The sequence below is a fragment of the Pteropus medius genome, unplaced genomic scaffold (genome assembly GCF_902729225.1).
Source record: "Pteropus medius unplaced genomic scaffold, Ma_sr-lr_union100, whole genome shotgun sequence".
NCBI classification, from domain to species: domain Eukaryota; kingdom Metazoa; phylum Chordata; class Mammalia; order Chiroptera; family Pteropodidae; genus Pteropus; species Pteropus medius.
The window spans coordinates 9,799,280-9,819,606 of record NW_024355990.1 but is presented as its reverse complement, the minus strand read 5'-3'; the positions used below and the strand labels follow the sequence as shown (position 1 = coordinate 9,819,606).

At 47.5% G+C, this 20,327-nt stretch overlaps 1 pseudogene; it reads left to right on the top strand.

The window, feature by feature from the left end:
• Positions 1-1,068: 1,068 nt before the first annotated feature.
• On the top strand, positions 1,069-1,184 carry LOC120600468 (uncharacterized; annotated as a pseudogene).
• Positions 1,185-20,327: the final 19,143 nt, after the last annotated feature.

Sequence of the window (20,327 nt, the reverse complement as noted above, 5' to 3'; positions counted from 1 at the left end):
AAACAGACTACGGCAATCACCTAATACAGTCACATTCTGAGGGTACTGGGGTTAGGGCTTCAATACATGAATCTGGGAGACACAATTCAGCCCCTAACAATAGACAACTGGAAGCGTTAGAGAGAAGCATCATCGTTTGCCTCGTTTTATAAGATGGGAACCCAGTGAGCTGGTGATAGACACCGTCCGGGCAGAAGCAGTGAAGAGGAGAGAGAATGGAGAGCAGAACTGTACACGTGGATTCTTGTCCTTAGCAACCGGATATGATTTGGTGAGGGCAAGAGGACATGACTCGAAGGTTTCCAGGGCTCCCCTACCCTACGCCCCCGCCACGCAAAGAGTGGTATCAGTCTCCAAAATAGGAAACACAAAAGCAGCAGCCTATGTTGGAAGAGAAAGCCTTCAGTTTGTGCCACGCTGCTCGAACACACACGCAGAAATGTCTAGGAGACAACCAGAAATATAGTGAGTGAGGAAGGGTGTCCAGGATGAGGGTACAGCATAACCAGAGGGATGGAGCTGAGAAATAGCACGCACGTGCCAACGAGTACCGTGTCATCGAAGGTCTCTCCTTGCCTGTTAACTTAGTCCTTCTCACCCTCCTCATAACCCCTTCTTCCAGCCTGCTACACCTGCTCCTGGAGCACCCCTCAAATGCAGCTAGCACCTTGACTCTCGCCAACAAGTCCAGAGCCATCCAAATGGAAGGGTCTCTCTTAATTCAACTGTCTCGATCTTGCAGTAGCCATTTTCCTGCAATTCATCTTAATTCTGTGTAACATTGTATGTTCACGAAGTCCTTTTAAATAATGCATGAATGGACCTGTGGTCTGAACGGGACCACTGGTTTTCTCAGATTCAGCGAAGCTTTCTGAATCAGCTGTGTGACCCTGGGCCAGTCATTTGACCTCTCTGAACTTTAGTATTTTCATCCACTGGGGAAAAAATGTAACATCTGCTCCATCTATTAAAAAAGGTGGGGAAGTGGTTCCATAGTGTAGCAGTTAGCACGTCTGCTTTACACGCAGAAGGTCCTGGGTTCACACTCCAGTGGAGCCATGGTCTACGGTCTGTGGCCATGCCACCCTGAACAAGCCCGATGTCTGATCTTGGAAGCTAAGCAGGATCAGGCCTGGTTAGTACTTGGATGGGAGACCACCTAGGAAGACCAGGTGCTGTAGGCATAAATAATAATAATAATAAATAAAAATAAAGAGGTGGTTGTGAACATTAAATAAAAATATTGAATGCGAAGCAGTTATGTAATCTCTAAGGCAATACTGGAACAGTGACAGCCGGGGTAGGATTGGCAGGGTTAGAAGTAATTGTCACAATATGCTCATTAGGGATCAGCCAATACAAAAAAACAAAAAAAAAAAAAACTCAGCTAGACAACAGATTCTAAAGATGGAGAGACTTAACTAAATGTTTCTTATGGATCCAATTCTTTGATTGCTACAAATGACATAATCTCTGCCTTCCAGGAGCTGGAACAGCCAAGTATATACACAGAATTAACAAACGGCACAGGGATAAATTGTGCCCACGTAGGTGATACAGTCCAAACTGCACAGGGGCTCAAAGGGAGCAGAGATCATTGGGATGGTCAAGGATCACTTCCTGGAGGAAGCAGACTTTGAAGGGAGCCCATGATGTGGCCACACTGGAGAAGAAGAATCATGCAGGGGACCCTGACTTGTTAAAATTCTTGCTGCCACTTCCCACCCAGCCAGCCTTGCTCCTGAAACTGGAAGGATCCCCGCTTCCCCCCAAGGGAAGGAGTGTGAACAATGCCTTAAGTCCATGCTGAGGGCTGGGATTTCCGCTTTCAATGTGCTGCTAAACCAGCATTTGCAACTGAACCACCATCTAAATCACCGTGATCACCGGCAAGGTCGAGGTCGCTCTGGGGCAGGGCGCCAGCAGCTCAGCCAGTGAGCAAGACTGACTGCGACAGGTGGCGCCCAGGGCTCCTTGTGCAAGAGGAACCGCAGGCTTCATCTGCACAGATGTTTTCTTAGCTCACAGAATTGTTCTGGAACAGAAACTATTCGTTTCAGCTCCATTCAGAGCTGCAGTTTTTGACCTTCTGCAGTGTCAAGGCCTGGCATTGTCTCAGGCCACTGGGACAAGGAGCCGGCAGCAAGGGAAACAAAGAGATGCCCTCAGCAGGGTTGGGGGTGCTTGGAGGTGGCCAGCTTCTCTGGACATGGCCAGGGGACCAAGGAGCCAGGGCTGAGGGAGTTGCTCCTTCCTGCAGCAGCCAGCTCTCCCTTCTTCCCCGCATGTAGTATGCATGCATGTGCGTGCACGTGCGCGCGCGCGCACACACACACACGCACACACACACACACACCCCGTTATGCTAGTTTCTAATATGGGCCTTAAAACTTCCTCTTCCTCTCACTCATAACTTTTCAGGTTATAAGTAACTCGCACTGAAAATACTGTACTTCACTGGGTGAAACAACCATCTTCTCAGTCTGGAGCTGAACGGTGGATGGAGAGGTTTTACCTGCTTTGCCAGTTTGAAACTGAAACTTCTCCGATAAAAATATCAGCAGGTTCATTCCTTTCCCTTTGTGTTAAATATATACATATATTTGTGTATATGTACATATATGCATATATATACATGTATATGCATCTATGAAGAATTTTAAACTAACCTTCAAAGAGGACCAATAAAAATTACTTTTAAAATCACAATGAAGAGAGACAGATTTCTTCCCAACGGGGAGGTCTCACTGTGTACAAAGAAAGGATTTGCTGGGAAGATGGGAACAGGCATGTGCCGTGTATATTCTTAGGGAGCTGTTACGGACTGAATGTTCATGTCACCTCGAAATTCACATGCTGAAACCTAACCCGTAAGGTGACGGTATCAGGAGTGGGGCCTTTGGGATATGCTTAGTTCATGGCAGAGGTGGCGGGGAGCCCTTGTGAATAGGTTAGTGTCCAGAGAGCTCCCTTGTCCCTTCTACCACATGAGGACACAACCAGAAGTCTGTGACTGGGAAGAAAGCCCTCACCAGCACCTAACCATGCTCACTCTCTGATCTCAGACTTCCAGCCTCTGGAACTGTGAGAAATAAATTTCTCTTGTTAATAAGCCCCCCAGTCTCTGGTATTTTGTTAGAGCCACCCAAACGGACGAAATAGGAGTCTTCCCATTATGGTACAGAATAATTTTCCTCTTATCTTTTCCCATGTAAATTCACTCAATTCCCTAAAAAAAATTTATAATAAATCTAAAGGGCAAACAATATGACTAACTCCTAGGGTCTCAGAGAGGTGATCTGGTCCATCTCCTTGTCTTAAACAGAAACCCTGCTGACCAATAATGGAAAATCTACCTGGATTTTAAAGCTCTCCAGAAAGGGTGCTGCTGTGGCCTTTCTCCACCTCCCTCTCCATCTTTGGGTTCTGTGTGCATCCTTTCATCAGACACAGTGAAGACCCCCTGGCCCTTCTCTACACTGTCACCCCCCCAACACACCACACACACACAAAAAAAAAGTCCTCGTTTTTGTTGCATTCCCAATAACCATTGAGAACCATTCTCAAGTCTTCCAGAACCTCCCTCCAGAAACAGAATTGCCTATTGGCCATCATTCTCAGCAAGTGGCATGCAATAGATCCACAGCTAAGTACACGTCCCTCCTCTTCTGTGTCCTGGACCTCTTCCGGCACCTCTTCTGCCTCAAGAACATCCTCTCATCCTTCAAGACCCAGCTAAACAACCACCGAATCTTCCAGAATCCTTTTGTGATAGTCCACCCAGGATATAGTGAACGCCTGCACTCAGGCACTTCCCCTACCCTCCAGGTGCGTCTTGGCACCTGTGATGTGCCATTGGATTGGTGTATGTGGCTGTCTCCCAGTACCAGACTAGAAGCCACTCGAGGACAGGGACTGTGTCACAAATGTCTGTTCTCCAGCATCTCACAATGTCTAACACAGTAGGTACTCAATAAATGTTTGTTACGTAAAAGGATATATAAATGATACAAACAATTCTAATCCACCCAAGCCTCGTTAAGTTCCCTGCTCCTTGTAGTCCTTCCCCAAGCCTCGTCCCTTCCCTAAGGTGAAGAGGAAGGCATTTTAGAGGGCTGCAAGAACCTTTTTTCCGCCTCACCCCCAGGTGGTTAAGGACTGTCAGGACATAGGAGATGACAGGTGGGAACTGGAACAGTGCCCCATGGGTGCCAGAGGCCACAACAGGATGCCTTGTCATGCTCTCAGTCCACTGTGTATCATCAGCTAACTCCTCCAGGCAACTCTCCTGGACTGTGGATGCTCCACCTTTCACACAACCTAAATAAGACCAGGACCCCGCCCTCTCCCGCCCCCTCCCCATAGGATGCCAGTCACCAGGCCTCACGACAGATATCAGTGGCAGTGTAGCTGGTGGGCCCGTCTACCTGGGGTCGCACTGGACCTGAGATAGAGGCACAAGAGGAGCCCGAGGAGAATGGAGGGTCCCTGACCGGCACCTTTCTCCCTGACCTGTCCTTTCCTAGGCAGCTGGAATGTAGTAGACACAGGAGGATCCCGAGTGAAGTCTCTTAGCTCAGGGAAAAGAAGACACCTCATCCAGCCCTCTTGCTCACATCAGAGTAGTCTTTTGAACTTGAATATGACCACGTCACTCACTTGCTCCAAATTCCTGAACAGCTTCTTCTGGGAAAAATCGAACCACCTTTGAAAGGCGTAGGAGAACTTTCCCATCCGCCCTTGCCTGCCTGTCCAGCCTCAAACGCCCCTTGTATAATAGGCTCAGCAACAGCGAACAACTTGCTTCAAACACACCAGACTCACACACACCTGCCCCTGCTGCGGGGGTCCTCGCTCGGCCCTTCCTCCGCCCAGCATAAGCCCCAGCAACCTTCAGTCTCAGCTTCGAGGCTCTCTGCTCCTACGCCTGCCCACTGCGCACCATACTTTATATTTCTACCATGGTGGTGAGGCCAGTTTCACTGCATCTCAACCTTCCACTGTTGGTCCTCACTAGCCTCAGTTTCCTCATCTGTAAAATGGGGATAATAATCGAACCTATCTCATGGTGTTGGTAGGACTAACTGATGCTGGGAAGTGACGCGGGGGTTTGCGGAAATGAGCCGGGGAAAGACAGGAGGGTAACACGGTGCCTTCCGCGGGCCACGGGAGTTCTGGACTACTGGAGCCTCTGGGAGAAACAGAGTGGAACAGTCCCCCCGAGAGGGGAGGAAGCTCCTCCAATATTCTGCCCAAGCAGTGCTGATTGCTCAGGACCCACAGGCAGCTTGGAAACCTAAACAGAGACTGTTGTTATTATAACACATACCAGTCGTTTAAGACCACAAGAGATGCCCTCCGCTCCTGCCCACATGCTCTGAGCCTCCCAGCATCTCCTGGGACACTTCCCAGAGCACTTCCCAGGGCCCAGGTGCCCCGATCACGCTTACCTGCTGGAGAAATGCCATCCAAACGGAAGAGAAAAAGGAAAGCCCCCAAGTGAAAGAATCAGCGTGCCCGCACACGCCCTGGCGTCCAAGGTGAAGCGGAGGGACCCGAGGGTGCGGGGCGGGGTCGGCGGCTGCTTGCAGCGCCCTTTCTTCTCTCCTGGCTCGCGCCCCTGGGAAAGCTGCTGGAATCGGCGCCCAGCCAGAGACCCGTGCTCCGCTTGCGCCCACCTGCCGCCAGGGGGCGTCTGGATCCGCCGGGACCCAGCCGAACTTCAGGTGAGACCCGCGTGTCAGGGACCCACGAGTGGGCGATCTGTCGCAGAGAGCGAGCCTCGGCTCGCACCACTAAAGCCTGGGGAACTGAAAGCAGTCTGCTATGGGCTTTGGATCCCTGACTAGTGTCACTAAGCATCAATTTCCTCATCTAACAAGAGAAAAGCAAGGAGTGAGTGGGACATGACACCTGTCTGTGAGGTGCTGTGAGGACGGAATGAATAACCGGGGCAATTGGCAGGGGAGTGTGGCTGGCGGTGAAGAATGCTGCTCACCTGCCAGGTGCGCTGCCCCTGAAAGCAGGATTTGCCACTAGCTGTAGAATCTCAAGGGAGTTATAGAAACTCTATGGCCCTCATTTTTTACCATCTGATCAATGAGGAAAATGCGCCCTCTTCGTGTGTGTTTTGTTTTGAAGGCCTAAACGGCGTGGCGGCGGGGGGGGGAGGGGAAGGTTTTTGGTTTTGAGATTACTAAGCTAATGCATGTAAAAGCACTTAGAACTGTGACTGACACATGGTGAATGTCAGGCAAACCACAGTTTCTCTTAAACTCTCAACAGTGACTACATTGGGATGATAAATCACGATCGCTCTGATCGCATATCGACTTACTCCTCTAACAATGATCTAATCAAGACTCCTCAGTTCGTAGATGAGGGAGACATCATGGGGTGGTGGGAAAAGAATATGAGTAGGACTCAGCACACCCGAGTCTGATCCCAGGTCTGTTACTGACCCATTGGAGGACTTCAGGCAAGTTACAGCATCTCCCAGGGCCTCGATCACTGGTCAGAGTCGTTCGGCACTTCCCAAAGTTTGCTCTGAAAGCCACGCTTCTCAAACTTTAATGCACACACTAGTCCCCTGGAAGACTTGTTAGAATGCAGATTTTATTCAGTAGGTCCCGGTGAGGCTGAGAGTCTGCAGTTCCAACACACTCCTAGGTGGTGCCCATGCTGACCTCAGTCCGAGTAGCAAAAGTCTAGAAAGATTTGTTCCACAGACTACAAATCGATATAACATTTTTTTTAAGTGGGGAGGGGTTACAATAAAATGCATTTGGAAATCCATAGGCCTAATACACTTTAAGGGGATTGTTTACTGCAGGGCTTATCAAAACCACTAACATACTTCCAAAGAGAGAATGACTCGAGCAACTCAGAGGAAAAGATTTTCAGAAAGACAGAGGTCTTTATTTTATAAACCAATGCAACAGAGGCAAAGAAGGCAGCTGGTTTGCTATGCCCATGCTCAGTACCTCCCCCAGATGAATAGATGAAGTCTTTGATTGCTTGGCACACTTAAACCTGTTGCAAGGACGATAGTTTCACCCACAGAACCCTCCGCATCCCCACTCCAGCCTCTGACTCATATTTTGGACCATGTGACTTGACCCCTGGCCAACTGGACCAGGGATACTGGAGTACCTGACCCAGGCTCCAAGTCCATAGACTGGCTGATAACCCGTAACATGGCCAGATATAAAATGATGGACTAAGCCAACCAGATTATCATTCTTGGAAATAGCCACTTGAGCAAGCTAGGAGAGGTGGCCAAATCTGAAAAGAAGCCCGAAGGTGGAGTCAGGCCCATGATGAGGCAAATACATAGGCAAGCTAAAGTAATGAGGGAGACAAACTCTGAACAGGCCGTGGAAGCCTCAGGTAGAAATGAGCATGGAACAGCAGCACAGAGCCAGGCAGAGATGCCCCAGGAGCTCTTATAAACGGAAGCGAAGGCCACTGGGGGCTATCGTTGGGTCACCGAGAGCAAATTGTATCATCTTTAGTTAGTTTTCCCAGGAAGTAATGGGTACAGATTAGGGAATATTAGAAACATGGTATAGTGAGGTTCCAGCAAGTCACGTGAACTTCGCCCCTCCCCTCTGGGAAGCCCAAAGCAAACCTGCAGCCAGTTTGTAGCCACAGTGGAACTTGATTGCCATCATGTCTTCATTCTGTCCAACCTCATCCTGTACCCATCCTGGTCTTGACACCATATTTAATTTGTTTTCTTGGTCCTGATTTTTTATTTACACTTTACCACTTTATATTACGCATTTCCTGTATGCTTCATTGACTCAACTGTAAAAAGAGATATGGTATAAATACATAGATAAATAAATAAATGAGAACTAACAAGTGGATTCATTTCCGAATGACCATATCCCCAATTTTTCCTTAACCATCAGTACTGGCATGTCAAAGGATTCACTCCAGATTGCATCCTGTTAACAATCATAATGATTTGGATGACAACATTGATGATATAATGTTTACATTTTCAAACAAAGACATAAAATGAAAGAATAGCTAATACATTAAGAAATAGCGCTTGCATTCAAAAGTCCTTGCCAGTCTGAGTCAGCTTAATCCAGCGTGCTTTGATCAAGAATTGATCAAATTTCCCCACTGAATCAGCATCTCTGGGCTAAACTGCAATGTTAGGATTTCTAACTATTATCAAAAGTCATTATAGGAATGAGTCATGTGAACCTCTTTGTGAAAAAATTCTGATTTGACCCAAAACTGTTATCAAGGTACTGTCCATTCTATTTCTCTACCATGTACCATGAGAGAAATTCTTTCAAAGTTTAGTATCAAGAAACACTTAGTCTTCCCTAAAAAAACTCACAATACGTCCTTTTCCCTGATTCTTTTTTCATCTCGACCAGCAGAACACTTCAAATCTGGCATTCGGCATCCTTGGAACAACTGAAATGAACATTTGATTTCTAATTTTTTTTATCTCCTCCATTTTCCTACTTGAGTTCATATACCATTGGTTTTATTGTCTGGGGTATTTTCACTTGGTAAGCTAAAACAACTCCTTTTTGAAACAACTTGGGGTATGAATACACTAAATAAATCATATTCTGTGAGATGGCTTGATGAAATGGACAAGAAAAGAAAAAATGGGCAATCTCAACAGACTTCAAGATAAACAATTGTATTTGTCCAAATGACTTTTTGAACCTGGTTTATTTTATGTTAGTTCAAGATACCCACTAGAGAAAGAAAGGTGTGATGAAAATATATTTGAGTTTGATAAACATCTAGCTCTCCTTACAAGATAATTGATTAGAGTGCTCTATGTACATTGACCAGCTCGGTTTGGAAGTAAAGGGTGTCTCATTTAAGCAAGCTCAGAGTTCCTCCCTCCTCCCTGCACCTCTACAGTTTCCAGGTAAAGTGGATCATGAACAAGTGAGGGCAGGAGGAAGTGGGTAGGAATGTAGATGGATGTCACAACTTCAAGGATTTCACGGAGAATCATCTGACCTAAGTAAGACTCCCTAGTTGCCCGCAGTATGTCACTCTATAAGAAATGTTTCCCTTTCATCTTAAGGAGTAGAGTTTCTGCTATGAACCCAGAGCAGAAATTTCCCAGAAACACCTGCTAGAAATTATCAAAGCTGAACATAACAATACTGTTCCATCTTCTACACCCCATGAGACAGACACCACAGTATACGCCTCTTAAACGGGAGTCAGATGGGCTCTGCTTAATAATATTGACATCTTTACTTTTACAAGTCTCTTTTCGACTATAAATATATACACATATAGTCACTGTTTTAGAAATTTTAGAAATAGAGAAAAGTAAAAATTTTAAAATTTAATAATATCTTATCTGGGAAAAGAAGTTAGAATGAGCTGAAATGGCATGCATGGGGGGTGGGGGAAGGCACGTACTGGGAGTCAGCAGGCTTGGATTTTGGTCCCAACTCCTCTATAACTAGCTGGGGTGACCTTGGGCAAGTGATTTATTCTAGGTGATTTTTTTTTTTCACGTGTAAAAGGAAAAAGTTGGAGCCAGGCACACCCACTCTCCTAGCACTCCAGGATCCCAGAATAGTTCAACGGGCAGATGCTGTAGCCAGACTGCCTGGGTTTACATTCCCGCGCTGTCATTCGTGAGTTGTTTGAGCCTCGGTATATTTCATAGCCTATCCATGTTTCAGCATCCCCATCTGTAAATGAAGATCATGGTAACATCTCTCACACGTGGATGATTCGGTGAATGTCGGTTAGCATTATTATCTTAAACATGGTCCAGCCTGCCTTTCCAGCCATATCTCACGTCACGCAGACCTCTTTCCTGAGAGCCGCATGTCCGATGTTTGCTACACAGCATCACCATGACCTCATGTGGCATTTGGACTCTCAATTCTGATGTCCAAAACTGAGTGAATACTCCCTATGCTCCAACTATGCCTCCTTCACTGTTTCCTATCTCAGCAAAGACTCTCAACACCCACCCACTTGCTCGCACCACAAACCTGTGAGTGGACCAGATCCATCTTTCTCCCTTACTCCTGATATCTAATCAATCATTAATTCCCATGGACTCCGTCTCCCTAATATTTCTTTACTACATCTTCTTCTGTCATTTCCCCTGCCACCAGCTAAACACAAGTTACCAGCACCTCTTGCCTGGGCAACTACAATGGTGTCTAAAGGGACCACATTCATTTCTGTCACACCCCCCCTTCCAACTTCCAATTCATTCCTCCCACTGCAACTGAAGTGATCTTTTTGTTTTAACTCCATTTTTGGACATTTCATTTTTCTGCGTAGAAGATTTCAGTTGGCTACCACAGTCCTTAGGAAAATGACCATCTGTAGTTAAGTCCTACAAGGCCCTCGGGCCCATCCCATGTTTCTGTCCCTGTCTGTCTCTCTGTCTCTGTTTCCCTGTCTCTCTCCCTCCTGCTCCCCCCACACTGGCCCCCTTTCCATTTCTGGAACAGACGAAGCCTCTTTCTGCCTCAGCGCTGTCACATGTGGCCAAAACTTTTCTTCACTTACCATTTACCTTTGGGTTCCAACCGAAATATCACTTCCTCAGGCAAAAATCTTCCCTGACTTCCTCCCCAGACCGCGTTAGGTTTTTCCATTATGACTTTTCTTGGTCCACTTCCTTAATTATAATTTTTCCACTTGTAAAAGGAAAAGGTTGGATTTGTGCACCCATGTTCATAGAAGCATTACTCACAGTAGCTCAAAGGTGGAAGCAACTCAAGTGTCCATTGGTGGGTGAATGGATAAATAAAATCTGGTATATATATTCGTTTCCCATGGAGAAGCTACACTTATGATCCCCATTTTACAGATGGGGAAACTGAGTCAAAGAGGCTTTAAATAACTAGCCGAGGACATGTAGACTTGGACAGTAAGTGTCAGAGCTGGGATTACCCCAGGCAGGCTGGTTTAAGAGTCCACGCTCCAAACTCTGTCCTGGGCTGCGACGGCCCAAACGGACACCACCCAATGCCCCTCAGGGACACTGGCCACCAAGATCTCCCCAGGGTTTTTGCATCCCTGGTGTTCCTGCAACAGGTTCAGGCTCTGCCTTCCTGGACCCCCAGCCCCTCCTTCTGCTTCCAGCCGACACCTTCTTTCCCAAGGAGCAGATGGGAAAGCAGGAGCAAATGTGTCTCTCCAAGTCTAGGGGCTTTCCAAAGTCCCCTGCCCCCCCCCACCCCCCTGCTGCTTTCTGCCTCTGGCTTTCCTGGGAATAGTGACAATGTCTGAAAGGCACAGGAAGATGAGTGATCCAGGATACGCAAAAGAAATGAAAACATGAGCACCTAGGAGGATTTTAACATCCATGAGTTTCGCTTTCTTTATTTAGACAGAGAGTTTCAAATTCCATCTCCCTTGCTCTTACTTCTCTCTGTTCCCATGTGAATCTAAATACCGGCTCTCTCCCCACTCCTCCACTCCCCCTTCCTCTCTCTCTCTTTCCCCAGTGACATTAGTGACACCTTTGTCTTGGAAACAGTAATTCTGCCCTTTGGCCTTCCCTATCTCTTTGGTAGGCAGCCCTCCCAGGTTCAATGCCAAGGCTGCTCTGCAGACACCAACTATTTCTTTTTTATGCAAACCCAGAGGACTTCTCCTCCTTAAGGACTGCCCGCATCCTCCTGAAAGATCTTCTGTGACTCGCAGATGAAGACCATGGCCCTCGCCCTGGCATTCCCGCCCTGGCATTCCCAGGCTGGCCCTGATCTGAGCTAATTTTCCAGCCACCACTCCTAACACCCACTTCTTTAGCCAATTCAGGCGACTTGCTTTCTCCTGGGCACAGTTGAACCTGCTCTGGGCTCTTGCCGTGCCCTCTGAACCCCCTCCTCCACATGACTGACAGTTACTGCAGCCCAAGCCCCTTTCCAGAATATCTCCCTAGGCCCCAGTCAGAGCTCCACTTCCTTCCTCTTCTTTGGTTCTGGTTCTGTGCCCGCTTGTGAGACTTACTGCTCCCAGGGGCGGGCAACATGTCCCCCCTGCACTGTATGCATCCCCAGGGGTACAGCCAGGGGTTCAGGCGGCTTCCTCACACCCCTCACCCTGCCCCTGCACTGCACACTTCCCTAACCACCCACCCCCTCCCCATCTTATCTGCAATGCCCCAGAAGCTCCCTTCCTAAACAAACTGCCCTCCTCCTCCCAGAAGAGCCCTGAAACTCAGCAGCTCCCCTTCCCCCCCCCTCCTCATTTCCTCATCAAGGTGCCCATCACTGCTAGAGTCCACCCCTCCAGCCCCTCTGGTCATCAGGCCCTCTCTGGTTGCTCACACACACCCCTCCCCCACCAACTCAGCCTGGACTCCTGGCCAGTCATGTGAAATAAATTCTCCATAGCCTCTTTGGGCCCTCTCGGCCCCTAGACTCACCCTCAGATCCCACAGGCATTGGGGCAATTCCACATGCAAGTGAATAAGAAACTTGTAGGAAAGCCAAGTGTAAAATCCCCGCAGTACAATCCCAAGGTTAAGGCTAATTTAGGTCCTCAACCTACACATCCCCTCCTTGGACACGTCAGCTCCCTCTGCAGCTCTTTCACATATGGGCTCTCTTCTCAAGACCTGATCAAACCTCCACCCCTCTCATTGTGCCCAGGCAACATGGCATCCGCTCAGCTAATCAGCCGGTGGCCTTGACTCCTACCTCTCCTCCAACAACTCATCTTTATTCATTCCTTTCAGAGGGTAGGTGTCCTTTCTCCCGTTCAAGGCCACCACCTCCAGCTGTGTGTGCCCTTGAGTCTGTTTCCTACTATCTCCTTCTTGGCTTTGGTCCATTCTGTTTCTCTCTCTCTCTCTCTTCCCTCCTCTCTCCCCCCTCTTCTCCCTTGGATATGGGCCTTGCCAAGAATAGGCTGGTGAGGCTAGTGATATGGGTTAAATTGTGTCCCCAAAAGGATATGTCCAAAATTCCTGACACCTAGCACTTCAGAAAGCGACCTTATTTGGCAAGAGCGTCTGTAGAGAGGAAATCAGGTTAAAATGAGGTTGGGTGGGCCCTAATCCAATACGACTGGTGTCGTCATAAAAAGGGGAAATTTGGGCAGAGGGAAGATGATGTGAAGATGCGCGGGTAGAAGATGGTCACATGAGTCTACAAGCCGATGGCTGCCAACCTGTGCTGGCAGACACCAGAAGCCAGAAGAGCTTGCCTGGAGAATTCTGGAAGAATGCTTCCCAAGAGCTGTCAGAGCGTGGGCCTGCGCACCCCTCCATCTGAGACTCGTAGTCTCCGGAACTGAGACAACGCATTTCTGCTATTTTATGTGTCGGTGTTTTGTGGGAGCCGGATACGGCTCGGGAGGCTGCCCCCGAGAAGGGCTCCACCACTTCCTCACTGTGAGGCTGGGGTCCCGGAATGCCAGTTGAATGTGGAGTCTCCCTGGGCCTCTGTAAGAATGCCGAGGACATCCTGGCAATCATCAGTTTAAAACTGTGCTTTAAAAGTGCCCCTAGAGGTCCATGATGTGTGTAAGTCTGTAAACCTGAGGCACACCGAGGACGCATCCCACGTACCTTCGAATCCCCAGCTCCGAGCATGGGGCCTGGTACCCCGCAGGCTTCCTGTGCTGTGGATGGAATCAGTGAATTCTGGTCAGTGAAGGTAGCAGGCATCCAGGGAGGGTTCGGGGTTTCCAGGAGTGTCCCCGACCCTAACATAATTCGTGTACACGTTCACACAGACTAGACCCTGGAACACACTCGGCCCCATTCTACAGTCAAGACAATCAAGCGAAGTTTCGGGATGGTGGGTTTTGCTGCCAATTTCCCAAGGGCGACTCAGCGCTCAGGGACAGGCACAGGCTGGAACTCAAGAGCCTGTGCTTTCTTGTCCTTCCTTCTGTCTTTCCAGGAAGCCCTTGGAACAGCATGTAAGAGCAGCTCTTTCCATCCAGCCTGGCTTCCTGCTTCCAGCTGCAAGAAGATGAGCAGGTCCTCAGGATCACATTTAAATGGCTGTGACCACAATGTTCCCGTTTGAAAACTGGAGCCTGGCAAGCGCCCTCCCCCTCCGCCGTGCAGGCCTTTAAAGTGGTCTGAATAATGTATTCCACTTCTGCCAGTCTTCCTTGCTCCCCGTTAGCGCTTCCAAAGCAGGGCGCCCTTCATATTCATCTTTACGGCCTGCGGCTCTGCTCCCAGTAGGAGCTCAACAAATGTTCTGTCAAACAAACGAACAAACAAACAAACAAACAGAAAACAATTCTTGAGTCCTCGGGTCAATGCTGGAGCTCAATGACACGAAAGAACCTAACTCAGCGGAGATTTGCCAGCCACCCACTCCGTCAGGCTCCCTCCGGCAGCCCCTGCCAGCGACCATCGTAAACGAGGACTCCATAGGTTTTCGAATCCACACCCTCTTCTCTCCCAGGCTCTCACAGCCAGGACTCCCAGAGCAGGAGGCAGGAGCTGAAGTGAGATGATGTTTACGCGCAATCTGAGTAATTGTGCTTTTGGGGAAATAGATGCCAGAGGTTCCTCTGAGTGTCTGGATGATAAAGGGAAGGTACTTCTCCTCTGCCCCAAAGGCTTTTTTTTTTTAAATTTTAATTAGTTTCAAGTATACAATACATTGGTTTGACACCTATATAGTTAGTAAAATTATCTCCCCAATTGCTCCCTTCCTCCCCTGACCCTCCACCTAGCCAATGTATTAATGCTAATTGCATCCCCTATGCCATGCTCCCCATCCCCGTGACCATCCATTAGCTACTAATTTGTACTTCTTTAAGCCTTCACCCCATTCTCCCAGCCCCCTAAACCCTCCTCCTCTCTCTCTGTCACCAAATTGTCCACTATATTTGTGAGTCTGTTTTTGATTAGTTTGTTCTTTTTATTCCTTAAATTCCGCATGTACTTTTAATGTTCCCAGGATCCATGGTGGGAGCTAAGTACCCCAGATTGGGCAGGAGAGAAGCCCGGAGGATCAAGGAAACTGGGTAGTTACAGGTCAAATCCTGAGGCACAATCCTGGCCTTGCATTTCTAGCAGGCTGTGTGGACAAACCAGTCCAGCGAGACTCTTCCTGGGTCTATCTAAAAAAATATACTTTTCTTCAGGCAGTGCTGTTGTCTTGGTCGCTCCATGCAGCTCATGCCTAGAAAAGCTTTATTATATGTACGTGTGATAAGTGCCCACAATCAGCTGTTTGAATGGTTAGGTGCTGAGCTAAGGAATGCAGTAGACCTGCAAGCATTTATCAGTGGAGCCAAGACTCCCACGGAACAGCACACACAGTACTGGGGAGAGGGGTCAGGGCACAGGTGTTAGAGCTGGGCTGGGTTCCAGTCTCCGAGCTGCGTGCCCTAGATACATTACTCCACATCTTCCTGGCTCGATTTCCTTAAGTGCACTAATCATAGTACCTACTGCACAGGGCCACTTCCGAAGATCGAATGGGATATGTGTGCAGCACTTAGAACAGTTCCTGGCACTTTGTTAGTGTTGTTATTATTATTATTATTGACTCTATCAAATGAGGTATTATATACACAGTGCTAACCAATGCCTGGCACTTATCAAGTATTCAGGAATATTAACTGCTATTCTTCTTCTTATTATTCTGATGATGATGATGATGATGATGATGATTAATTATTATTATCATTTTTATTTTTTTAAGTTCTAAATTAGTTATCTATTGCTATATATAAAATTACCCCCAAAGTTAACAGCTTAATACAACGATAAACATTTATTGTCTCATGTAGTTGCTGTGGGTCAGGAATTTGGTAACAACTTATAACTAACTGCTCGGTTCTAGCTCAGGATTTCTCAAGAGATTGCAGACAGGCCAATGCCTGGGGCTTGACTGGGATCTGCTACTTAGCCGGTTCACTCACATGGCTGGCAAATCGATGCAGGCTCTTGGCAGGAGGCTTCAGCTCTTCCCCACGTGGACTCCTGCACGGGGCTGCTTGAGGGTCTTCACAACATGTCGCGAGCTTCTCCTCCGGTGAGTAATCCAGGAGAGCTAGGCGAGAGCCACGTGTCTTTTATTGGGAAACTCCGCCACCATGATCGATGAGTTACACAGGTCAGCCCCGTTCATTTTGTTCATTTTGGGTGGGGCTATGCAAGGGCGGGACCCCAGCAAGGACCCCCAGGGGGACCATCCCGGAGGCTGGCTGCTGAAAGTCCTCAATTGCGTGGCAGAGATCAGGAGCACCATAGTTCAGATGAGGGGGAGAAAAAAGAAGGTTAAAGTCCCCTGCGATGTTCGGGGTTTTTTCAGATAGATCTTGTGGGATGTCTTTCACCATTTCATTTTCTTCATATTCCTTACTTCTGTAGTACTTGGAAAGGGGAGGGTAGAACTTTTATAATCTGAAAGACAGAAAGGAAGCAGGAGAAGTGTGAGGAAAAGTTTTAAAGAGGTGAGTAGGACTTATTTGAGGACTAGTAAGCAGGGAGACTGACATTGTGAAGGAAAAAAAGTCTAGAAAGAAGGTGATACAGGAAGCCTGGATCTGCTCAAGGAGAGCCCCCAAAGCCAAGAAAATACACCTAAACTAGCTAGAGTAGAAAGTGAACATTAAAGGCATAAGGCTTTGGCTAAACACATTTTCAAAATGCCCGTAGGCTTGTTGGGTGTGGGGGGTTTTGAAGGTGAATGATATTCTCCTCTAAGGGGCGTTTGCTTCAGTGCGAGCCTGCCCTAGAGAGGTTAAGGCAATACCAGGAAATGCACTTTAATAGCTTCCTTTTATCAGACTAGGAAGCTCCAGTTGATAAGAAAGTTGGAATCCAGCCTCCCAGTTGGAAGGGGCGCTTCCCCAAAGGAAACGCTGGGGTGGGAGATAGTCTGTGTTTACGCAGCATGCCCGTCATGTCTGCCGTGTGGACAAACTGCACCCTCGGCTCAGGTCGAGATACACCCGCCTGACCTGGAATAGCCCGTGTCCTATGTCCAGCCAGTCTTGGGAGGAAGCGCCTGCCAGACCCATCCAGCCAGGGAGCTCAGAGTTGCTGGGACACGTTGCTGGCGAGGGCCACTCTGCATACCATTGCCCTGACACTGCTCACTGCCGGCTGGGCAAGGCCAGTGCAGTCACTTAAGTATCCTCTTCGTGTCCTGATCGGAGATGTTGGGCTCTTCCAGTTATTCCAATCAGCAACAGGGACTACCTTATGATGCCTCTAAGATGTGACTTTGGTCCACTCATGAAGACAATACTAAAACCCAACATTTGTAGATCAGTGTGGGGTCCCCATGTCCTCCAAATATGACACTGAATAATTTGCAACCCTGGAGTGTACTGTGCTGCTGAGAGAGGTGGCATGAGTCAGGCATTTTTGGAATTGAATGAGTACCACCCCTTGAGTGTGACCTTGACAAGTGCACTCGCCGCTCAGAGCTTCAGTTTCTCCATCTGGGAAATGGGGAGACAGCTCACAGATGAGAAGCCCTTGACAGTGCCTAGCATTTAGCAAGAATTCATAGACAATGACCACCACCATGATCTCATTATTATTTCTTGCCTTCTAGTCTTCATCTGGATGTTATTTCCCAGCCCAGAATGCCCTCATCCCCCCACTTCCCCTTCACTTTTCTTAAAATTCAACTTCAAATACCACCCACTTCCTTTCAGAGAGGACCCATATCAAGCTCCCAGGCCAGTTGAGATGCTCTGATTCTCCAAGCCCTGGGCAGTTGTCCATGTTCTCTTCGTGGCACAAAGCACTTAACATAGGGATGGCTGGTTGACCAGTTGGCCTCACCCACTGTAGACTTCTTGTAAGCTTATTCTTCTTTGTATTTCCCAGCACGTAGTGTAGGCACTCCCCACATGTCCAGACAATGCAATGTTGGGCTTGTTTCACAGTCCATAGGTCAATCCACAACTGTATGGTAACAGCCCTAGCAGGCTTGCTACTGGAGAAGGACAGGGTTTAGGGCAGAGGGTAGGGATGAGCAGCTTCCTGTCCAGCAGAGCGATCTTCCTTACAACACAGCAAAACCTGAATTCACATTAGAAATAATGCTTTCCCCAGGGAAGATATTAGGGGTACGAAAACACTAGCCAGGGGATGGAGGGGGTGCAGCCAAGACCTTTCCTCTGACTTCCAAAAAGTCCTTAATTTGGCTCTAGCCTGGACCCAGCACCTCCAGGAGTTCCCTAGAACTAAGGAGTGGCTTTCACAATCTCAGAGACTCTGGGAAAAGTCCAGGGTTATCGTGTGATTCATAGGGTGGAGTGAATGCTGTAAATTATACATGTGCTTTTTTGAAAATCCATTAAAAAACATAGTCTCCTGTGCCTGGCTTCAGCCATCTATCCTAAGGGAGTTACTTCCTGATGGGCAGAGGCATGCTGGTTCCTTAAACCTTCCAGTGTCAACCCAGTTGCCCAATCAGGTAACGCTCTATCCCTCCTGTCAACTCTGCCCCTTTTCACACCCTCACTCTAAAGAGCCTTGCTGCTTCCTAAGTCCTGCAGAGTCTGGCTTTGAATGAATGCAGCCACCTCCAAGCCGCTCTTCCTGGGTGCTGTCACTCCTCTCTCCCTTCCCCTCCTGGGCACCAGTGCCAGGTGGATGGTCCTAAAACAGTGCACGTGTTGCCCATCCCCTGCTCAAAAATATTTCAGGGATTCCTGCTTAACTATAGAATAAAATTTGACATCATCCCTGGGGATCCGAACCCTTCCCTACCTGGCTCCACCATGCCCCTTCAACCGCGGCTGGTTGGTTCTGATCGCCAGCTCCCATGCTGTCCTTGGCGCACCCCAGGTGTGTGCCCACCTACCTGGATGTGCTTCCTCACTCCTCTCCTGGCAACCGATCACTTAAGGCTTTTTTCCACTTCCCATAGATTGGCCCAGGAAATAGCCACTAGCTCCAAGGAGCTACTGAGCACTCGAAATGTGGCTAATGGCATCGAGGAACTTAATTTTGTATTTTATTTAATTTTAATTCATTAACAGTTAAAGACACACTCAACTCAGTTATTGCAAAATGCTTAAGTATGTTTGGAATGATTTGGTTTTGTGAATCTACCTTTTCAACTGTTAATTTTATGAAATCTAAATACAGACTAGGTATCTTCTATGAAAACTTAGCACCTGAATTAAGATTCCTGCAATTGTAAAATTCACACTAGATTTTGAAGACAGTACAAGACCAAGAAAGTAGATCTCTTTATTAATCTTTATATTGTTTACATCTTGAAATGATATTGGGTAGGTTGGGTTTAATAAACTATATTGTAAAGTCAATTTTACTTTTTTTTTTTTTTTACTTTTCTAATGTGGCTACTAGAAAAATTTTAATTATGTATGTGGCTTGCATTATATTTTTATTAGACAGCCATGCTCCATATTCTAGATTCCTGAAGCAATCATCAGTACAGTTCATTTAAAACTTAACATATGCAACTTAAAAAAAAAAGCTTTATCTTTACATAAGAAAATCATTAACTGCTTTTAATCCCCAATGCCTAGCAGCAAATACTATTATTATCTGGCACCTGTTTTGGGCCTGGCACCTTGTCAAGTGCTTTACATGTTACCACACTTAATCCACTCAGCAACCGAGTGAGGTGTGGGCATAATTAGCTCCATTTTTCGGACAAGGAAAATGAAGCTCAGAGAGGTTAGGTGGTTTTGCCAGGATATTAATGGTAGACACATGAGGTAGCAGAGCTGGGATTTGAACCCACTGACGCTCTTTCTTGATAGGGATGGGCACATACTAAGTATCTGCTGTTGATGATGGCTTAAGTTTCTAGTTTCTCCACATAGGCAAACTCTATCGTCCTGCTTGCCCCGCTGTGAACAGGCTACTTGACTGATGTCTATTATGTGATGATATGTCCTAATCATCCTGACCGCACACACTCCTCCAGTTAGTTCAAGTCACTTAATAACCCATGATGTGGTATTATCTAGCCTTTCCAAGATAGCATAGTGTGTAGTAAGATTCAAGACTCTGGTTCTGACAAATGGGGCCAAAAGTCTCTTCTCTGGTCACTGCATAGGTCCCCACAGTCCCAGAGGGTTGGAAATCTAGCTCACAACCCTCAGAAATGCAGGAAAATGATTTGGGATAGGCAGATGGCACATACTCATTTAAATTATATACATTTAGTGAGGCTTTACAATACACCATGCTAGATACCGAAGATACAAGGTAAGTTAGCTGTGCCCTTGCCTCAAAAGGCCCACATTCTGATGCAATAGGTGATAGATGGGACAATTACAGCCTCCTGTGACAAGGGCTCTGATGGTGGGAAGTGAGGATGCTGTAGGACCTCAGAGGCCAGATACCTAAACCAGCCTGTGGAAGGGGAGAG